The sequence below is a fragment of the Varanus komodoensis genome, unplaced genomic scaffold, assembly GCF_004798865.1.
Source record: "Varanus komodoensis strain SLA01 unplaced genomic scaffold, ASM479886v1 scaffold19, whole genome shotgun sequence".
In the NCBI taxonomy this organism is placed as follows: Eukaryota; Metazoa; Chordata; class Lepidosauria; order Squamata; family Varanidae; genus Varanus; species Varanus komodoensis.
The window spans coordinates 16,220,568-16,239,353 of NW_025335550.1; the positions used below are offsets into that span (position 1 = coordinate 16,220,568).

The window sequence follows — 18,786 nt, forward strand, 5'->3', positions numbered from 1 at the left end:
GGGGCCATCACTTTGGGGGATGTTACTATCCAAAGTGAGGACACCCCGTACAGGGTAGTTCAGGATTTTACAAAATTCATGGGACTGCCCCAACATGTCACTGGATCAATGCGTGTAGTAGGGCACCATCTAGATTTGTTCCCTCCCTCTGCCACTGGGCATGGGGATAGGGAACTAACGACAGCTGGCTTTTAATCAGATACTTTGTGATAATCAGACTGAGATTTAGACAACTGGAGAATTTCCCTCTCTGCAACGGTGGAGGACCTGTTGAGATGGTCTGCCTCCAGATGCTCATGCACCCAGATGGTTTCCAGAGGACCCTTGGAGGGTCTCTGGCTGATATGGCAGTGGTTCTATTGAATACTTTGCAGGTCCCAGGAGTACAAAGTTGACTGGGGCTGTTGACACGAGTGCTTCCAAGTGCCCTCTCTGTAGTGTCGCTCATATGACTTCATGCTACACCTCAGAGCTGAGAACAAAGAAACAAGTTAGGAGATGGCTTGAATGCAAACAGAGGAAAATTTGTAGCAGTTTCAACTGAACCCTGCTATGGGCATACAGTCAGACATATTTTGGAGCAGTGAAAATGGTGAAAAAACATCTTGATATCTCTTCTGTTTGCCATTCAGTGGTACTTTTCAGGCACATCCAGAGCCTATACACTGCTGGCCCCAAGGCCATCTTAGACCAGGGGTCTCAAACTCGTGGCCCGCGGGCCAATTGCCAGGACAGGCAGGGCACGGGGGAAGGGGCCCTGCGGCCTTCAAAGCGCCAGCGGCGCCCGGACCGGCCTCAGGGAGCAACATGGGATGAGCGGCCCACCACCACCGCGGTGGTAGAATACTTGATGCGGCCCAGCCTCACCCAGACTCTACTTCCAGTGGCCCCCAGGTAAGTTGAGTTTGAGACACCTGTCTTAGACCCATCCAGGGCTCAATGTAATATATTTGCCAGGCATTTCCAAAATCAAATCTCTTTCATTCAGCACAACTTTCCAATTTTATAGTGGTTACCTCACTTGAGGTACCCAGAGTCCAGCCTGGTCAAGCTTTATTGGATTAGTTTCAGTCGGTTCAGTTTGCAGATGCTGACAAGGTTCAAGCAACAACATGCACATTGGATCCTTGCCTCTTTTGGTTTATAAAAGCTAGCAGGGTGAGACAGCTGGCTCGGCCAGGGAGGAGATAATTGCCTCTTTATGAGAAGGAGTGGTCCTACACTGCCTTAAAGAGGCAGTGGTGAGGTCATTCCTCAAGAAACCCTGTCTGGACCTGGAAGAGCTTAATAACTTCAGAACAATTGTGAACATCGCTTTCCTAGGAAAGATCCTTGAGTGGGTGCTAGCTAGCCAGCTTCACGCATTCTTCGATGAGATTATCTGGATCCAATTCAGTTGGGGCTCAGGCAGGTTTTGACATAGAAGCAGCTTTGGTCACGCTGTAGGATACCCTTGCCAGGAGAGTGTGACTTTGTTGATACTTCTTCAATATCATTCATCCTGGTATCTTTCTGAGATGGGAGTGGGGTACTGCCCTGCAATGGTTCTGCTTCAACTTGGACAGTTGGGTCCAGAAGGTGGTGCTTGGGGAATATTGCTGGTTCCATGGATTTTCCTGTATGGAATTCCATAGAGGATGATTCTGTCCTCCATGTTCAAGATCTACGTAAAACCACTCAGTGGATATATCTAGAGTGCACCACAGGCAGCATGTTGATGACATGCACCTCTGTTTTTCTTATCATTTGCAAGTGAGGCTCTAGATGTGCCAAATCAGTGCCTGATGTGACAGTGGACTCTGTATTAAATCTGACAGCACTTCTCACATGTCATTTGAACCTGGGCAACACCTCTTGGGGTTAAATCTCTGGCTGACTTATTCTGTTTGGTTCTATGACCAGCTGTTCTAGGGCATAATCATTTAGGACTTGAACAATGTAACCTGTTTTTCATGACTAGAACATGTATTTATCTAGTTAATGGGAGGATAATTTAAGTCATCTATTATCATATTTCCTCATTTGAAAGTTTTTTTGATTTCAATTTCCATCTCAAGATCACTCTGAGTGTTCTTCTTTACAGGATGATAGCACGCTCCTGATAATCATTTTGAAGCCTAATATTGTCTGCAGAGGAGTCTTCCCATCTTACGGTTTCTGATCTGTTGGACACTGTACACTCTCTTGACATACAGAGATCCTGTTGTCATATGCTTTCATAATGTCTTTTCCTAAATTAAGATGAGTGAACCCTTTTTCACAGCATCAGTGATTTGTATTCCATGGAAATCACATCTGACACATCTGATTTAGCAATGATGCTGGTTTCACCACAAAGTCCAACGTATGCCTTTCATATGGTTCAAAGAGGAGGACTGAAAGGCAGCAGTGGGTGTGTCAAGAAAGAGTCCTGATACTCTGAGATATCAAAATTAGTTGGTTGAATTGTGTAACGATAAATAAAAGCGTCTCGGACAGAGATTGTGTTGATGAATGTACATACTGAGGATGCATGTATTATGGCCTGAGCAAAGTTAAACCTTTTATTTTCCCAGAATGTTTGGCATTGTTCTCCTTTGGCTAGTGAGAAACAAGGTATCTCCTTTGGCCAGGGGGAAACAAGATTTAAATTTGGAGGATGTTCCTAGATTCTCACTACAGGTACACTTTATGTTTTTAACACCATACCATGTGCTGCTTGGAACAAAAATAATGACATGAGGTACTCTGAAGATTTAATGGCTCCATTATTGCATCTTCCTGTCTAGTATAGATGAGAATGATTCCATGGTCCCAGAAGAGTGTCTCAAGGACCACAGGATTCCTTGGAGTCCCACCTCCGATGCCATAGGCGCTACTATGGCATCAGAAGGGGGACTTCAGTATCCTATCCCTTTTCCCTTGCAGCAACTACGGGAAGAACCCCACTGAAGGGAAAGGGCAGGATATAATGAATCCTATGGTCTTCTATAGCTAGGCAAAGCATGGACAATGAAATAAACACTTTTGGCACTCCTCCTGCCCTACCAGAAGCAGTTAGGCAGGGCATCAAATGTTCAGAAGCATTTGGGTTGGGGGCACTCTGTCTCATGAGGTACAACCCATAGGATTGTGCTGACTGAATTTTGTGCATTAGGCTGACTTGGATCCTGATGTTTTGCTTATTTTCCAAACTACCATTTACAGTCTGGAGTGAGTATCAGAATATGGATTCATCAGAAGTTTTGTGGTTCATTGCACAATTTCCATTTATTGTATGAATTTTGTTGGCTTGCAGTTTTAGAAATGCTATTCCGCAATTAATTACCCTGTACATGCATTCCCTGAGTCATTACAATTTGTTTTTTAGGATGGCCAGCTGCACATCACCAGAAAGAGGAAATGCATCATTAAAAAAGAGGATAAATGCTAATATATAAGAACATTTAAAAATAACTACAGTGATTAAAATTGAAATATGAAATATGCCATGATAATGCAGAAGACTGTGACAAGGTGACACGTGTATGTTGTGCAGTTCTCCAGGTGCCTCTAGTTGATAGATCACTTTAGGGTCCTTGCTGTCCCTTAGCTTTTTTTTTATTATTTTTGGGCTGAACACCCCTTCAAACAGAGGACTGTCTTCTGTAAAGTACGATACATGAACACTCTGGTAGGTGCTGCAAGTCAGAAAACTTCTTTTTATGAAAGACGGTCCTCGGGTGTCTCATAACACATTCGATTGAGCGAGATGTTTGGAAGGTTGTTTTGGAAGGTTGCTTTCTTTTGGCAACGATTTTACCACTAAAATGATCGGCCAGTCTATTACACCCGTAACGCGTGAATAACGTGCGAACGGAACGATCCACGCTGCGCCACTTCAGTGGCGTCTTCAAATGCAAGCAAGTGGCGAGGAAACCTGTTGAAAGAGGCCCATTCCGCTAAGCTACAAATTTAATAAACGCAACAAACGCACGCGGGGACAGGTGCTGGTTCACCGGCTTGTTTCCTGCTGTAGCATACACGTGTGCGCGTCTCCACACGTACTCTCAGACGAATGGTGCAAGAGCGACGCTGCAAAACAAGACGCTCCGGGAACGTTTCCTCGGAAGTAAATGCCCCCGAATCCACTTATTCCGAAGAAAATGCGCATCGGACCGCGGAGGAGCAGGCGCCTGCAAGAGCTTGCGGGCAGCCCGGGCCAAGCCCGCGGCAGCCCCCGCCCTGCGAAGGGCCCTGCGAAGCGCCCGCGGAGGAGAAGCGCGGCCCGCGCTCGCTAGCGCCCCCTAGCGCAGCGCCCGAGGCCTCCGGGGCTCGCTCAGCTTTCCCCTTCCAGTGCCGCCGCCGCCGCCGCCTCCTGGGCGGGCCCCGGATCCGCCTCCAGTCGCTTATGCGGGGGTGAAAGGAACATGGTGGCCGCTTCCTCTCTTCACAGGCACAGCGGCGGTCCGGGCTGCTCTTGAGGGGCGGGGCGGGACGCGGGCAGATCGGTCGTCGAGCCGCCAGGCCGCGGGGAGCCTCTGCGCTGAGGGGACGAGAGGGCGCCCGCGGTTGGTGCCGCCGCAGGTGAGCGTCGCGGCTGCGGGGAACGAGCTGACAGGCGAGGAGGCTCCCGGCTGCTTCCCTCGGCGTCGCGCCTTCTCCTCCCCGCCTGTGCGGACAGAGAGCGCGGCTGCAGGGAGGGGAGGCGAGCGCGGCTGCGGGACGGCTCGGCGCCAGTTCCGTGGTAAACAGACGCTTCGCCTCTCCTCCGCTTTCCCACCGCCGTTCTCGGCGCCTCAGCACTGCGCTTGCAAGATATTTTTTTTTTTCAAGTGTGTGTGTGAGCGAGAGCGAGTGTGAGTGTGAAACGGTGTGTGGAGCGGTGGCAGCCGCTTGTCCTGCGGGAGCTCGCTGGAGGGAGCCCTCCGAGGGAGGCGTCCGCTCTTTTCCATGGGGCGGGGATGTTTTGAACGCGAGGGCGGCCCCTTCAAGCAAGGGTCATCTGGGAGTGCTCCCGTGGGGGGTGGGAAGAGAGAGGCTGGCAGGATTTAATCTCCAGCTTCCTTCTGCAAGCGGCATTCTCCTCGCACATGTCCTCACCTGCCCGGCCTTGCCGCAGGGAGCTCACCTACACGTTGTGGGTGAGAAGGAGTGTGCCAGCAGGAGGAAGGCCCCATACGCCGAAATCTCCACTGTGAACCTTTCCTTGTTGGATGCATGCCTCTGTGTGCATATATATGTCTGTATGAATCTGACACCTGCTGTGAGTTTGTAGAGCTCACTCTCAAGTTGTTCTTACGGGTATTAATATAATGTCGGCTTGGTTTAGTCTGCAGTCCTATCTCCCCTTGGCCTGGGAATAAATGCTGTTGTACCCAATGGCATTGACGCCTGAGCAGACGTGTAGGATTGTGCGGTGACGATGACTATAGGGTAGTTTCTTATTTAGATTTTATATTATCATTACTTGTGAATTGTGAGGAAGGTGGCAACTAGCTACACATTCTAGTAATTCCCATATTCAGTAATCTTCCCAACACAGTTGAGAAAAGGTTTATTTTTTCATGATGAAAGTGAGAAAGCTATCACAGCTACATCTGAATTGCTGATGAAATGATTTCTTAGTATTTGCTGTTCACAGAAAAGCCTTGCCTGACTATTTTCCTTCCCGTCTCTCTTCACTTCCCTCCGCCCACCGTGCTTTGGTGGCTCTTGGTTTCCTCTGTGCCCAGCAGATGGAGGATTAGTTAGTTGAAAGAACTCCCTTGGATTCCAGCAGAAGGAATACAGGTGTTGGAGGTGAGATGCTAGATACCTTATCTGCTTGCTTGCTTCTTTTCTGCCTCCTCCCTTTAGCTCCTGTGTGATTTGACTTAACTCTTGCTGGAAATTATGCAAGAAATCCTAAACATTATATCCTGGGAAGCCATAAAATAAGGCAGTTACTCTGATGTGTGACACAATATTTATTGCTATACAACCTCAGCATTCTAGTACTTTAACAAATAGGGTTGAAATAACATCCAGAAGAAGCATGCTCCTAAAAAGCTTTTTCTTGGAAGTATGCTCATTATAATACAGTTTTTGGTTTCTGTTTCTGGGCCCCTGGTTACATGAGCTAATATTATTAAGGGTGCTTGCTGGTATCTTCCAGCCATGTTGTGTAACATTCTGGTTCATTTCTGAATATGTTGGATTGTGTTTTGTGTTAGATCTAGCTGAAAGTAAGTGGCATATTTTTTTTTTATGTAGACCCACATAGCCGGGTAGGTATGTAGTGATTTGTCATCTTAGTAGGGTGAAAGTGTACTAAAAGATGTGATTCCCAGAGGTATATGAAGAAAAATTCCGTTCTTTATTCAGAACTTAGGGTGCTAGGTTCACACATCACAACACCCCATGAAATGGGGAATTGCTGAGCTGGTCACAATGTTTGATTTACAATTGTAGTGATGAGCATGCAAATAGTCTTGATGAGCAAAATGAGCTAGTGGGCTGGTTTGCACAACATGAGACCCCATTAAGGATGATTTAATCCTTAATGAGCTGTAGTACATGGCAGTATACGGAATATTCAACCCCAGTTGGAGGTTCATCTGAACCCTTGTTTAACTCTCACAGGACTCTTGTTGGCTTGGTTTTCACTATGCAGTAATGACTGCATATTCAAATTGAGCACAATCATGCACCTGTTGTTCAGCTTTGCAAGGGTTGTTTGACCCTCACATAGCCTGAAGTGGGCATTGGAGAAGTGGATCCTGCCTGGCACACAACATAGCCTGCTGTGTGCTGTTTAGATCATGTGAACTGGGTCCTTCATGGATACAGCCTTGAAGACAATAAGAAGTTAAAAATGTCTGGGCTTTTCATTTTACAGCATTCTGATTGTTACATCTTTGCAGACCTAAAACTCATTCCATGGGGTGGGTGGGCATTAATAACATCTCAGTTTGAGTGTCGTAGTGGTGTTTTACTAATCCTTAAGCTAGAGATCACTAACTTGAAAGCCTTAAACCACTTTTATCTAGTTGCTTCTTGTCCTATCACATTTTAGTCAAGGTGGAGTTAAAAATGTTCTCATTCAAAAGGAAAATAAGCAAAGAAACTTGTCTGATAGCATAAACAACTTTATTGTAATAGCCTCTTATGTACAATCTGGGCAAGCAAAACTCTGCCTCGGTCCTAGAGAGATCTTTCAATCCTGCCAATATATTTTCTCAGACTCCTGTCCCACTCTGGATGTTCCGTACTTGGACTCCTCATTCTTGGATGATGCCAACTTAATTTGCCTTAAGACACCAGGGATGGAGGACCTGTGGTCCTAATTTCATGTGGCCCTCATCCTAATTTCAAAATCCTCTGCATGGAATCAGTTCAGAGCTTTGACAAGATTGTTCTGTCCCTTTTCTAGCAGAGAACTGGGTGGGAATGAAAAGGGAAAGAGAGAAAGGGGAATGGCAGGAAGAGAAAAGGGGAGACCTGCCAGCTTGCGGCTCTGTTCCTGACCACCAGTTCGTTCGCTCCCCACAGATAACCTACAAGAGCATTCAGTCCTTGGGAGATAAATCCTATTTTAGATTTTTATTCAAAACTGTTCTAGCTCCACTCTTGTTTTCTCAGTGGTCTCTGAGAATAGAAAAACTAGCCATCTTTGTTTTATCCTGAAACTGTTGTTCAACTGCTTGAAATGACTATTCTGTGTCTGTTAACTTTCTTCAAAAGTTGCATTGTGGCTTAAAAAATATTGCTGTCAGCTGCCCACTCATGAGTTGTTCTTACAGTAGTAAGCAGTGAAACACATGATAGAGAATGCCAGTTAGAACTTGGGTTGATTGTTTCAAAACACTGATTTGGAACCACAAGCAACAGTGGGAGCATTAATGTGGACCTTTGACACTCTCTGAGGGGCCATACGACTCTCAGATCCAAGGCTGAAGACAGAGCTTTGACATTGGGAGTGGGAATCAGAGCTCTGCCCCCTCTGTCCTACTGTTGCTGCCATTGTGGAAAGAACCATGCCGGTTGCTCTCTGAGGTGTGAAAGACAGCACATTGTGAATGGAGTGGGGAATGCAGAAATGTCTTGCTTCTTCTGGTTTTTCTTTCCAGCTTAGCTTTAATACCAGAAGTGCTTTCAGATGGATGAAAACATTTAGAGAAGAGACTATAGGACAATAACTAGCTGAGCACTTGTATATGATAGTAGCACGCACGTGTGTGTGTGTGTGTGTGTGCGCGCGCTGTTGAAATTAGATTCTTGATTTCTTTGTTTGTTCATGATCAGTGTAAAGCACATAAAACTGCTGCTCTAATATAGTTTGGCTCTAAATGCAAGCTGATTATAAAAAGTAATATAGATTACAGTGGATAATTCCCCAAAACTAGAAAAAGCTCAGTTGTGTGCAATCCACAAGTCATTTCTGCAATACATGTTTAACATTCTACAGCAAAAGAAATATGTAACATTGTATGGGTGTGTGTCAGAGTAGATAATATAGAGATGAGATACACAATTATATGGAGCTAAAATAGGCCAACTAGACTTTCTTTGTAGGCCAAGAAAATGATTACTCTAACTTCATTTTGGAAAAATAAATGTATAATAGAACGTTGCTGAAATAACGGCTAAGAGAATGTGTGGTACTATTGTCTAGGAGAGGCATTCTTTTTAATCCTATAATTGTGTTTTTGTTTTAAAAAGTGATGTTTTCAGCAACAGCAGATTGGCTCTGCTGGCAACTTGAGTATATCCTGTTGCAGTTAGGCATTAATTCCCCCTCCCTGTATATGACAGAGTGCCTATACAATTGGATATTTGCATAGAGACCTTGATTCATAGGTTGGTCTCAATTGCCCCCCCCCACAAAAAACAAACAAATAAGCAAACAAAAATCTGTGCTTTTAGGAACATGGCAATGCATATTGCCCAGTCACTTCAATTGCAGGTCTGAATTCTGCCTTGTCATTTCCCAGTGTGCCAGAGAACCAGTCCGTGGCTTGTTTCTGAGCGCTGCTGCCTCTGCTTTCAATAACCTAAAATGCTTTAAAATTCTTGGTTATTGTTGCATGGGAACTGGGCCATTGTTCCCTCTGCATGGTGAAGGAGTATGATGTGCCCTTCCATCACCATGCAAAGGCATCACATAGGGTTAAATACTGAAGTGATTCAATCATAAAAATGATAAGAACCATGTGAAATAATATATAATAATTGGAAATTGTAAGTAAACTTTCTAATGGCCAGTTAACTTTTAGTTAATGACTGGAATAGCACTAGTACTGTGGCGATATAGGGTGCATTGGTGCTAAGGATTGGTTCAGTGTGCCACTGTCTAAGTCTTTTTGAAGCCAGTGTAGAGAATACAGCATTGACAAGTGGGTAACTCATTTGTCAATAAATGTAGTATCATTTCAGATTCCTGTGTATCAATATGATCATCTAGATATATTTTAAGGCTGAAATATCATTCTCTTATTAAGATAGTGGATTATAACAAATGTACCCTGTCAGAAAAGCAAATGTCTTGCTTACTTAAAACTTGTGATTGAACGTTTGTGTAACCGTCCCTCAATGATTATAGTAGAAATTTATTTTTTCTAAAGTTATTGATACTAGAAAAACAGCTTTGGTTGGTAGTAGAATACCTGTACAAATAGCTTAGCAAGCTTTAATTTTGTGGATTGTCACATTGAGGTCACCATACTTCCCCTCTCTGTTTTCTTTTGAAAGTTAAGACTTAAATCAGTGTACAAATTTAAGCAGTAGCTTGGCATGTATGAATATGTTCTAGGCAGCTTAGAATGCACAGAACAGGTTTGCTTGTCTTCTTCCTTTTCCTCTAGAGCTTTGCATCTAAGAGTGTCACTTCTTTGGAATTCTTGCATTCCTAAAGAATCTACTGATTAGATATACTATCACAAAGGATGACTTTGGGTCATCAGGCATTTTAATATCTTAAATCTCAGATGTGTGCATTCTTAAGATATAAGGTTTGTAACATACTGAGTGCACTATCAACTAATTTTGTCTTTTGGATGATAGGTAATGGATTGCTACTTTGCTGGCATTGTCATCTGCATAAATACATAAAAGTAAATGTTGACTGGGTTTAGACTACACAAGAGTATTTTCATGATGGATTTATTAAACCCTACTACAAATTGCAGCTAGCTGGGATGGTGTTTAAGCCATGGCAGGCTGACTTATAAAGTACCCTGCAGGAAGAGTGGTAGGTTCAAAAAACTTGCTAAGCTACTGTAGCTTATAAACCACGATGGTGTAATGTGTCGTATGAATCTAGTCGTTATTTGAACCAAGTTCTGATGAAATCAGCATACCATGGTTTTGAGCAGGAGCGATGCCATAAATTGGTGGCATAGTACATACTCTGTATGAGCAGGAGCTTAGAAATGCCTCTACCTGATATATTATAGAGCCAGTGCTGGCCAGAGTGGATTGAGTTTGATGGATAAATAGTCTGGATAAGACAATTTCGCTTATTTGTGTAACATGTTCAGAGCTGAATAGCATAGCATAGATTTTAGTATGTGTGTTGAGGAACAAGTAGATTTTGTTCCAAAAATAACTGATTTTATAGTATGGGTATTCTGTGCTGCATCAAACCTAATTTTTCATAAGTTACACAGGGCATTGATAAAGTACTTTGTCTTACACAACCCTGTTCTAAAATGCTAAAGATCAGGAGTGAGTAGAGGGTAAATTTCCAGAAAATTTGTAGTTCAACTCAAGCTCTTGCTAGCGTGGCCAATGGTCAGGAATTCTGGTAACTGAAGACTAAAACATCTGGAGAGCTACCTGCTGCCAACCCCTGCTTTAGAATCAACCTTCAAATCAGCAGTCTGAATAAATGGTTTGACTTCTGAGTCTGAGAAGGCATTATAGTGTCCTACTTGGAGCAGTGCTAACATTACCTTCAGAGCTGTGATTTTAATTTCTAGTAGCTTCAAAACATGGCGACTTTGGTAGTAGAAAGAAAACACAAGCAATATTATTCATTCTCTTTGCTAAACAAGTTGCCGTATTGAAAATTACTCCAGATGATCCTTCTATTCTTCTTTCTTAATGCTGTTCCTATTTTCTGTATGATATTGCTACCCTTCTTAAATTACAAAGCTATTGTGTAGGTGTTTCACAATAACTAGGATGCAGAATTACTAATTCATCAACCAACATAATACCTAAGTCAACCATATCTGACTTTGAGAAAGTGAGTATCAATCATACTAAAGCTGCTGCTCTTTGTCTTCTTAGCGCAGAAGTGAACTACTGGCTAAACAATGGTGGAAATACTCTTGGGATCTGTTACTTTTCATATTGTTGTTGATAGACTTCAGTACATCCTTGTGGATTCCATTTTGTTCTTTGCCTTCATCCTGTATATAAGTTCAGAGTGTACAAAGCTTTGGTAACAGCAGCCTCTTTATGATCAGTGTTTGTACAATGGGTGTCTAAGTAAGCTTGGTTGATTATGTACTCTTTTGCAACAGGTAAAGGAGACTGTTTAGTATCAAATTTCACAGTAAAAACATATGTTTAGAACTATAGTAAGTTGCGTTTTCCTTGGAGAAGAATGCAAATGTTTGATCAATATTGAGACTTATGAGGGAATTTTAAAAAACCAATTTCAGTAAATTGTTTCCTTGCACTAATTTGCTATTTGTTATTGGGCTCTATAATGCATTGAAAAAGCAAAGCTGAATCTTGGACAAGACTACACTGATGGTTTGCAGAGCTTGTGGTCAGGGCAGCATAGGGATGCAACAGAATCGGAAAAAAAGCTTCCAGGACCCACTTAGGTGCACCGCCTTGGCATATAAGTGGAAGTCCAGATAATGAAAGTGCCCAAGGGGTATTGTTTGTCAGTTAAGAATACCCTGTCAACTATTGTACTTGACCTGCATAGCAGTGGCAAAATGTTAATTGAGAATCCTGGCATCTCCAGAGTTGTACAGTTTTTATCATACTAACTGACATTGCCTTTGATAGGATTTTATCATGCTTTTAATAGGCAGCATCCATACCTATACTCTTCCATTAAATATGTTGCTCCAAGGGAACGACAGGAAGTTAGTACTTCATAGAGACAGACATCCTGTATATTGTTACTATACTATTTTATTATGTTGTAAGCCGCCCCGAGGCTTCGGCGAATGGGGCGGCATATAAATGTTTTAATAAATAAATAAATAAATAAATCCTGGAAATGAGCTGTAATGTTTTTTCTAGAATGGGACTGGTCAGAGTTCCACTGAGGCTTTCTCTTCCAGAAATGAATATTTTGGCTTTTTCCGGGTTGCTTTAAGAAGTACTAGCTTCCTCTTGTATCTGTGGTGAATCTTGTTGGCACATAGGCAACATTGGATATGGCTTGTAGTAACCTTTAAATATTCTTGTTTTATATGTCCCTAGCCTGCACAACAGTATAGTAAAAGCATCATCATCATTGTCATCAGAGAATGGCCTTTCCTTACTGCCTGCTTACATCTGCCCTTGTTATCCAGCTTCTAGAGAAATGCTTCTTACTGATCTACACTTAACCCATAACTGCTCACAGCAGTGTTCTTGCAGTTTGGCACTAGTCCTTTCAGAGAGTAAACCAAACCATTTCAGTTTTCCAGCTAGTAGAGACTTTTCTGTAACGTGTCAATCAAATTTTCTGAAAAATAGCTGTCTCCTTGTATATGAATAGGTACATCAGAAATACAGTAACATGTTATTTTGTTGCATCTTTGCATCAGGTAAATCACTTATGATGCAAGGATGCAGAAGAATTACCTGCCCTCAAATGAGGTTTCCTGCTGCATCTCTATGAGAGCAGCATTTACGACCCTCAGTTGTACCTCCTTTCCATTCAGGTAGCAAGTTAAGAACAGTGACTTGCATGGATATAGTGGGAGAGTGTGTGTGTGTGTGTGGGGGGGTAGTAGTAGACTAATTGTCACCCTTTGGGGTGTATAAGTAAAATGTGCATCCACATTCTGAAAAAGTGAATGCCTCAGCTTTTAAATTATAGCTGTTTTTAAGCCTTACTTCATTTCATTTCATTTCATTTTATTTTGTTTTTTAAATGTGTGACACTTTCTGTTACTAAGTTGTAGACGGAAAAGGAAAACAGGTGGTTGAATTGGCAAAACAGGTTGTTCCATGGAAGTTATGAACAAATGGGGCTACTTGGTTGGAAGGAAACTAGAGAAGTTTAAAGCCAAACAAAACAAGGCTCAAGTCAGGTGGTGGTGGTGGTGTAGGAGACAGCCTTTCCTCTATCTTACATTTTACAAATCAGACTTTCCAGAACCATCTTGCTACTTCATTGTAACTGTTGCCCTGTAACCTTGAGAATTTACTTGGACCATTGTGAAACAGCAGGTTTTAATATCACTTTTGAAAATGATCTAGCTCAAATGCTAGCATGTTCATATTTGGGGACTTTTAAAATGCAAATGAAACAAAGACAGCTGCAACAGTATTACAGTGCCCAAAACAAGTGAAACACAAGCTCTAAATGCTATTTGAAAGTTTTGAAAAAAATCGGTTGCCCTGGATAAAGTGCAAATCTCCAAATGTGTCAGGAATTTTAACATTGGTGCAGCTGCTTTTGGTTTTGCCTTTTTACAGCTGTTTTAAATCGTTATTTATAGTACTTACAGAACATTTTTTGAGCAATCATGGTGACAAGTTTATGGAAGGACCAAATTTTTGGACTTGTTAATTGGAACAGCCTGTCAGAGATATATTGTAAGTTAATACCTGAAGTACGTAAGTCATGAGTCATGCAAATCCCTAAATATAAAATGATGTATCCAACAGCATCCTCCTGCTAGGAGAACAGACACTACTGGCAGGTTGAATTTCTCTTCTCCACCGCAGAGCCCCCTGTACGCTTCAGATTTGCTCCACAGCATTAGACCCACAGAGCACATTATTAATGGTGGGGGTGGGGATGCTGCAAGAGGGCAGAGGGGAAGTCACATTCCCATTGTGCAAGCCAAATTCTACTCATGTAATCTTGGATTTAGTTCACATTATATTCACTCTTACATGAATGGTTTAAAAAGCGTTGATTGATTTAATTGGCATTGAACTAATAACTAAGGGTATAGTTGTTAGAGGTTTGTATTTGTTTTGTCACTGTAAAATAGAATTTTCAAAAAATATTTAAGATGTCTTTCCAAACTAACTGTATGGTAACCTGAAATGTAACACATGCACACGATGTTAGGCATATCCCTCAGTACTTAAGGGTTTTCCTCTATGCTTTGAAGTCTTAGTAAATATTTATTTATTCTTAATCAATTTGGTTGAAAGGGAGATTTTATTTATTGTGTAGCTCCACAAACTTTAAAAATACTAATTAGCTACTTCACCTTTATGTTATGGTTACCAACAGTAATATGAAAATATAGCATTTATGTTTCCTCTATTTCAGTGCAATATAAAACATCTAAACAATACGTTTAATCCTCCCCATTATTTAAGAGAACATAACCGCTATAATTAAGGACTTAATTTGATAGCAAAAGAATCTTCATCATATTAATGAATGTGCTTCCGAACATGTTTTAAGGTGACAGAAATATACTTAAACAAAAAAAGAAGTGTAAGGTTATTTTCTGTAGCTTTCTGAATTGCGTATGATAAGCATGGATGAGAATACTCCAGTTTCAAAGTTGTACCCACCAATATATCTGACCAAAAAATCCTTCAGCGTGTCCCCTTCCCATGACACACCCTTGTATGCATTTCCCTTTGTTTCCCCTTATCTTTACAACCAAGCCATGCTGCCGGCTGGGTGAAGTAAGTGATGCAGTTCATCAGAGAGTTCGCAAGGCCAAAATGCCTGGCTCTCCTGAGTCTTTCCTCAGAACCAGGCACTTGGTCTGGTCTGCTTTCTGTAGAACTGCCGGCTGCTTCCTCAGCCAGTCCGGCCCTCCAGAGGGCAGCTGTCACAGACTCTTGCAGCGACAAATGGGAGAGTGCAGCCAGAGCTGGAGATGAGAGCAGCTCTTCTTGGTGGGGGTGGCATTGATGGTGCAGTTTGCTGTTCTTCTAGCTCCACTGAGATGAAAGCTTCAGCCAATCATGGGAGAGCCAGCTATGGTTGTTGGAAGCACGGAAATGAAGATTCTTGTTTATATACTTGATAAAAGTTGTCTGCACAGGTCCTCTTCTGCATGTGTAATGTAAAGAGCCTTATACCCATAGAAGGACTATCTTATATCTTGTACACTAGCACTGAACTGGGCAAGTGAAACTAAATCCAGAAATGGTGACCTTCTTGAGCGGCCTTTTAAGGAAGCACGAGAGCTGATATTCTATATCGTTTGCTAGAGAATAGGAAGCTAAGAGTAGGAATGCATTGTCTTTTCTCACAACAGATGGGATGCAAGTCATCTCTCTACTTTTTCCAGATTCTCTCTTGGGACTCGTGCTTTTTAATTCATTCAAAAATTATCTGGAGTTAGCAGTGAGACAGCCAAGTTTGTGGATGACACCAAATTACTGAGCGCAGTAAACCTCAAAAAGGATTGTGAAAGACTTCAAATGGATCTTGCCATATGGGGTCATTGGACATGAAAATGGCAAAAGCAGTTCAACATAAGCAAGTGTAAAGTGATGTACATTGGAACAAAAATCTTACCCATATATCCACGGTTAATGTAGGGCTTGATAGTAGCTGACTAGGACAAGAAGCACATGATAAGTGAACTGCAAATATTGATCTAGTATGCAGCAGCTGTGAAAAAAAAAGTTAATTCAGTGTTAGAGGTTAGGAAGAGAATCAAAAATTAAATTGTCAGTATTGTAATGCCTTTTTCAAACTCTAGGATGCAGGCATGTTTGGCGTTCTATATACATTTCTGGTAGTGGTACCTCAAGAGGGATATTGCAAAAATGGAAAAGGTACAGAAAAGAAAAGGTGCACCAAAATGATCAGGGACCTGTAGCAAGCCACCTATTAGAAAAGTCTGTGATATATAGTAGTATTTAGTTTAGGAAAAAAGTCTGAGTTAATGCAGCACATAAAAGTGTATTAAAATTATGAATGGTGAGGAGAAAGTGGACAGGGATATGTTTTCTTCCCTTTATCACAGAGATGGGAAGCCACAGTGGTTGCATAATGTTTGTTTTCCTTTTTTATTATGTTACTTGAAAGAAAATCAGTTATTTTTGTATTTTGGTTTTAAAAGTGCTTTGTCTACAACTGCTTTAAGACATCTGTGCTTCTCATCTTCGAATGTCTCTTGTACTTCCTTCTAAATGATTCATATTTCAGTCTGAATTCTCTAGCAGTACAGTTCTGAGGCTATCTGCTGTTAAGCCCATTGTTTATCATGGAAACAGTCAAAAGTATATGATGAGTGAATTTTTCTTACCATCTGGAGCTTGATAAGACTGCCTTGTCATACAGGGAAAATAGTGTCAGGATAATTTAACTGTGTCTTATTGAATTAGTATTACATTGCTTTTGTTTTAAAAACATGAAAATTATTTGTTGACTTTTATACATTCTAGCAGAGGGATTTTTGTTATAATATGTTAAATTGCAAGTACATTGTCAAAGTTTCTTGCACCTTGTGTTCAAATACCCATGTCATTTCAAAAGTAAAATAAGTTTAAGAAGATAAAAGGGAATTATAGTGTTCTTCCATATGATAAACCATCTGCTCAACATACTACTTTTGTGCACTACAGTAGAAGTGCTAGCAGTGGGTGTGGTGGTGCGGAATAGTTGGCTCATTATGTTTGTGAAGCAGAACTTTTGCATCTCCTTGCTGTGTGTGGACATTCCAACAAAATAGTAGTCTCTTAGTATTGATATAGAGGGTATCAGTATCTGAGGATGGATTAAAAAATCTGCCTCCTGTAAGAGAAATGGACCTTCTCAAGAGGAAGGACACACACCCCATTGATCACCCCATTTATTAGGGTTTCCTAACTCTGTGTAGCAATTTCAGGGTACTGCAGAGGCTGCCATGGGAAGCAGGAAGTGAAGAAGTCCACTTCTACCAGTGCAGTTAATCCAGCATGTATCAGGATCTGACCCCTGCATCATAACTATTCTCTGTGCATCTGTCAAGGGTGAAACTGCCCAGCGTCTTATCTATTTCTCCTTCTGGCATGAGATAGAACTATGAATTTGGGATCGCTAGACCCTCCCCCAAAAAAAGTATTGTCAAACTGATCGTCTGGTTTGATGGAACTGAAGATATATTTTGGGGGAACATAGTCTGAATTTTGGGCATCTCCTCTCCAGACCATGCAGTCTCTTTCTATTGTTGTTAGTTGCAAAGTCATGTCCGACCCATCGCGACCCCATGGACAACATTCCTCCAGGTCTTTCTGCCCTCCACCATCCCCCGAAGTCCACTTAAGCTCACACCGACTGCTTCAGTGACCCCATCCAGCCACCTCATCCTCTGCCGTCCCCTTCTCCTTTTGCCATCTATTGTTCCCAGCATTAGGCTCTTCTCCAGGGAGTCCTTCCTTCTCATTAGGTGACCAAAGTATCTGAGGTTCATTTTCAGGATCTGGCCTTCTAAAGAGCAGTCAGGGTTGATCTCTTCAAGGACTGACCAGTTTGATCGCCAGCACCACAACTCAAAGGCCTCAATCCTTTGGCGCTCAGCCTTCCTTATGGTCCAGCTTGCACAGCCATTCATTGCAACTGGGAAAACCATAGCCTTGACTATACACACTTTCGTTGGCAGGGTGATGTCTCTGCTTTTTAGTATACTCCCCTGTAATTATATTGTTTAGTTTAATCAGATCTTGATCACAATTATCTTAGTAGCTAAATGACAAGGTGGTTAATATTTACTAACTTTGTATGTTTTGCTCCTATTAGGATGTTTAATGTGTGAGACGAAGCTGGCTGTTAATCAGTAGGTAAATTTAGGAGAGGTATGCGTATGTTAGCACGGAAGTGAGAGTAAGTAGTAATACGTACAAAAAATGTATTATGTAGGAAGAAAAGCAGCTTCCATTCTTTTAAAATGCAGTTGTTGCAAGCAGTTGATTAAAAGTTGGGCATCTTTTAACTAATACAACTAATGGAAACTGCTTCTTAGGGATGCTGGACCAGCGTGAGGGGATGGAATAGGGAGACATATGTAAAAAGATGCTCTGGAGGCGAGCTGTTTGCTCTTGTGTCTATACGACTTAGTGACTCTGGTGTTAGCAGATTACAGATACTTTTTTTGTGCTTGTAGAACACTTCTGAGGCAATCTCAAAGATGAATAAGTAGAAACCAGTCTGACTCAGGCTATAAGCATTTATTAAACATATAATGTCAACAAGAAAAAAATGAGGCTGATTTATACAACTATCATTTAAGGATGAGATAAAAAGTTTGAGAGGTGTAGAACATCCAAAGCATTTTCTAAATTAACGTTGAAAAATTCTCAAAATTTGACATTTGGGGATTCTTGCTATTGATACAGGTAGTTTTGAGTATCTCTTATCCCCTAAGTCTCTCCCCTGCCCCCAAATTCCAGATGACTAATTTCTACCTTGCTTTCATTTAATTTTGACTGTTGGCTGGTTCAAGGGGGCTTGTCTGACTGGCTCCAGGGTGTGGTAAATTCTTTCTTACATGAAAGAGGGAGTGCCTGCTACCCTTAAAGAGATGGTAGCTCTTGAAAAACGCCAATCCTGGACCCAGAGGTATAGAACTACCACAGGCAGGTGGAAGTGGCAAACACCTCATTCCTAGTGCTTGAGACTGTGATGGAGGCTCAGCTACAGGCACTCTTGGAGGAAACAGTTCAGAGATGGGCAACTTGTAAACCAAAACATCTGTAGGG

General features: G+C 41.9%; 1 protein-coding gene across 4 annotated transcripts in view; it reads left to right on the top strand.

Annotated features, from left to right (window-relative positions):
* The first annotated feature begins 4,378 nt into the window (after positions 1 to 4,378).
* DENND4C (DENN domain containing 4C) overlaps positions 4,379 to 18,786 on the top strand; it is an 81,591-nt gene continuing 67,183 nt past the window's right edge. Inside the window, exons 1-2 of one of the 4 annotated variants that reach the window (XM_044427940.1) lie at positions 4,379 to 4,545; positions 5,697 to 5,760. The gene's annotated coding sequence lies outside the window, so the exon portion shown is untranslated. Of the gene's footprint in view, positions 4,546 to 4,953; positions 5,761 to 18,786 lie in introns of those variants that run through there. The other 3 variants (XM_044427944.1, XM_044427941.1, XM_044427942.1) reach the window with 3 other exon arrangements.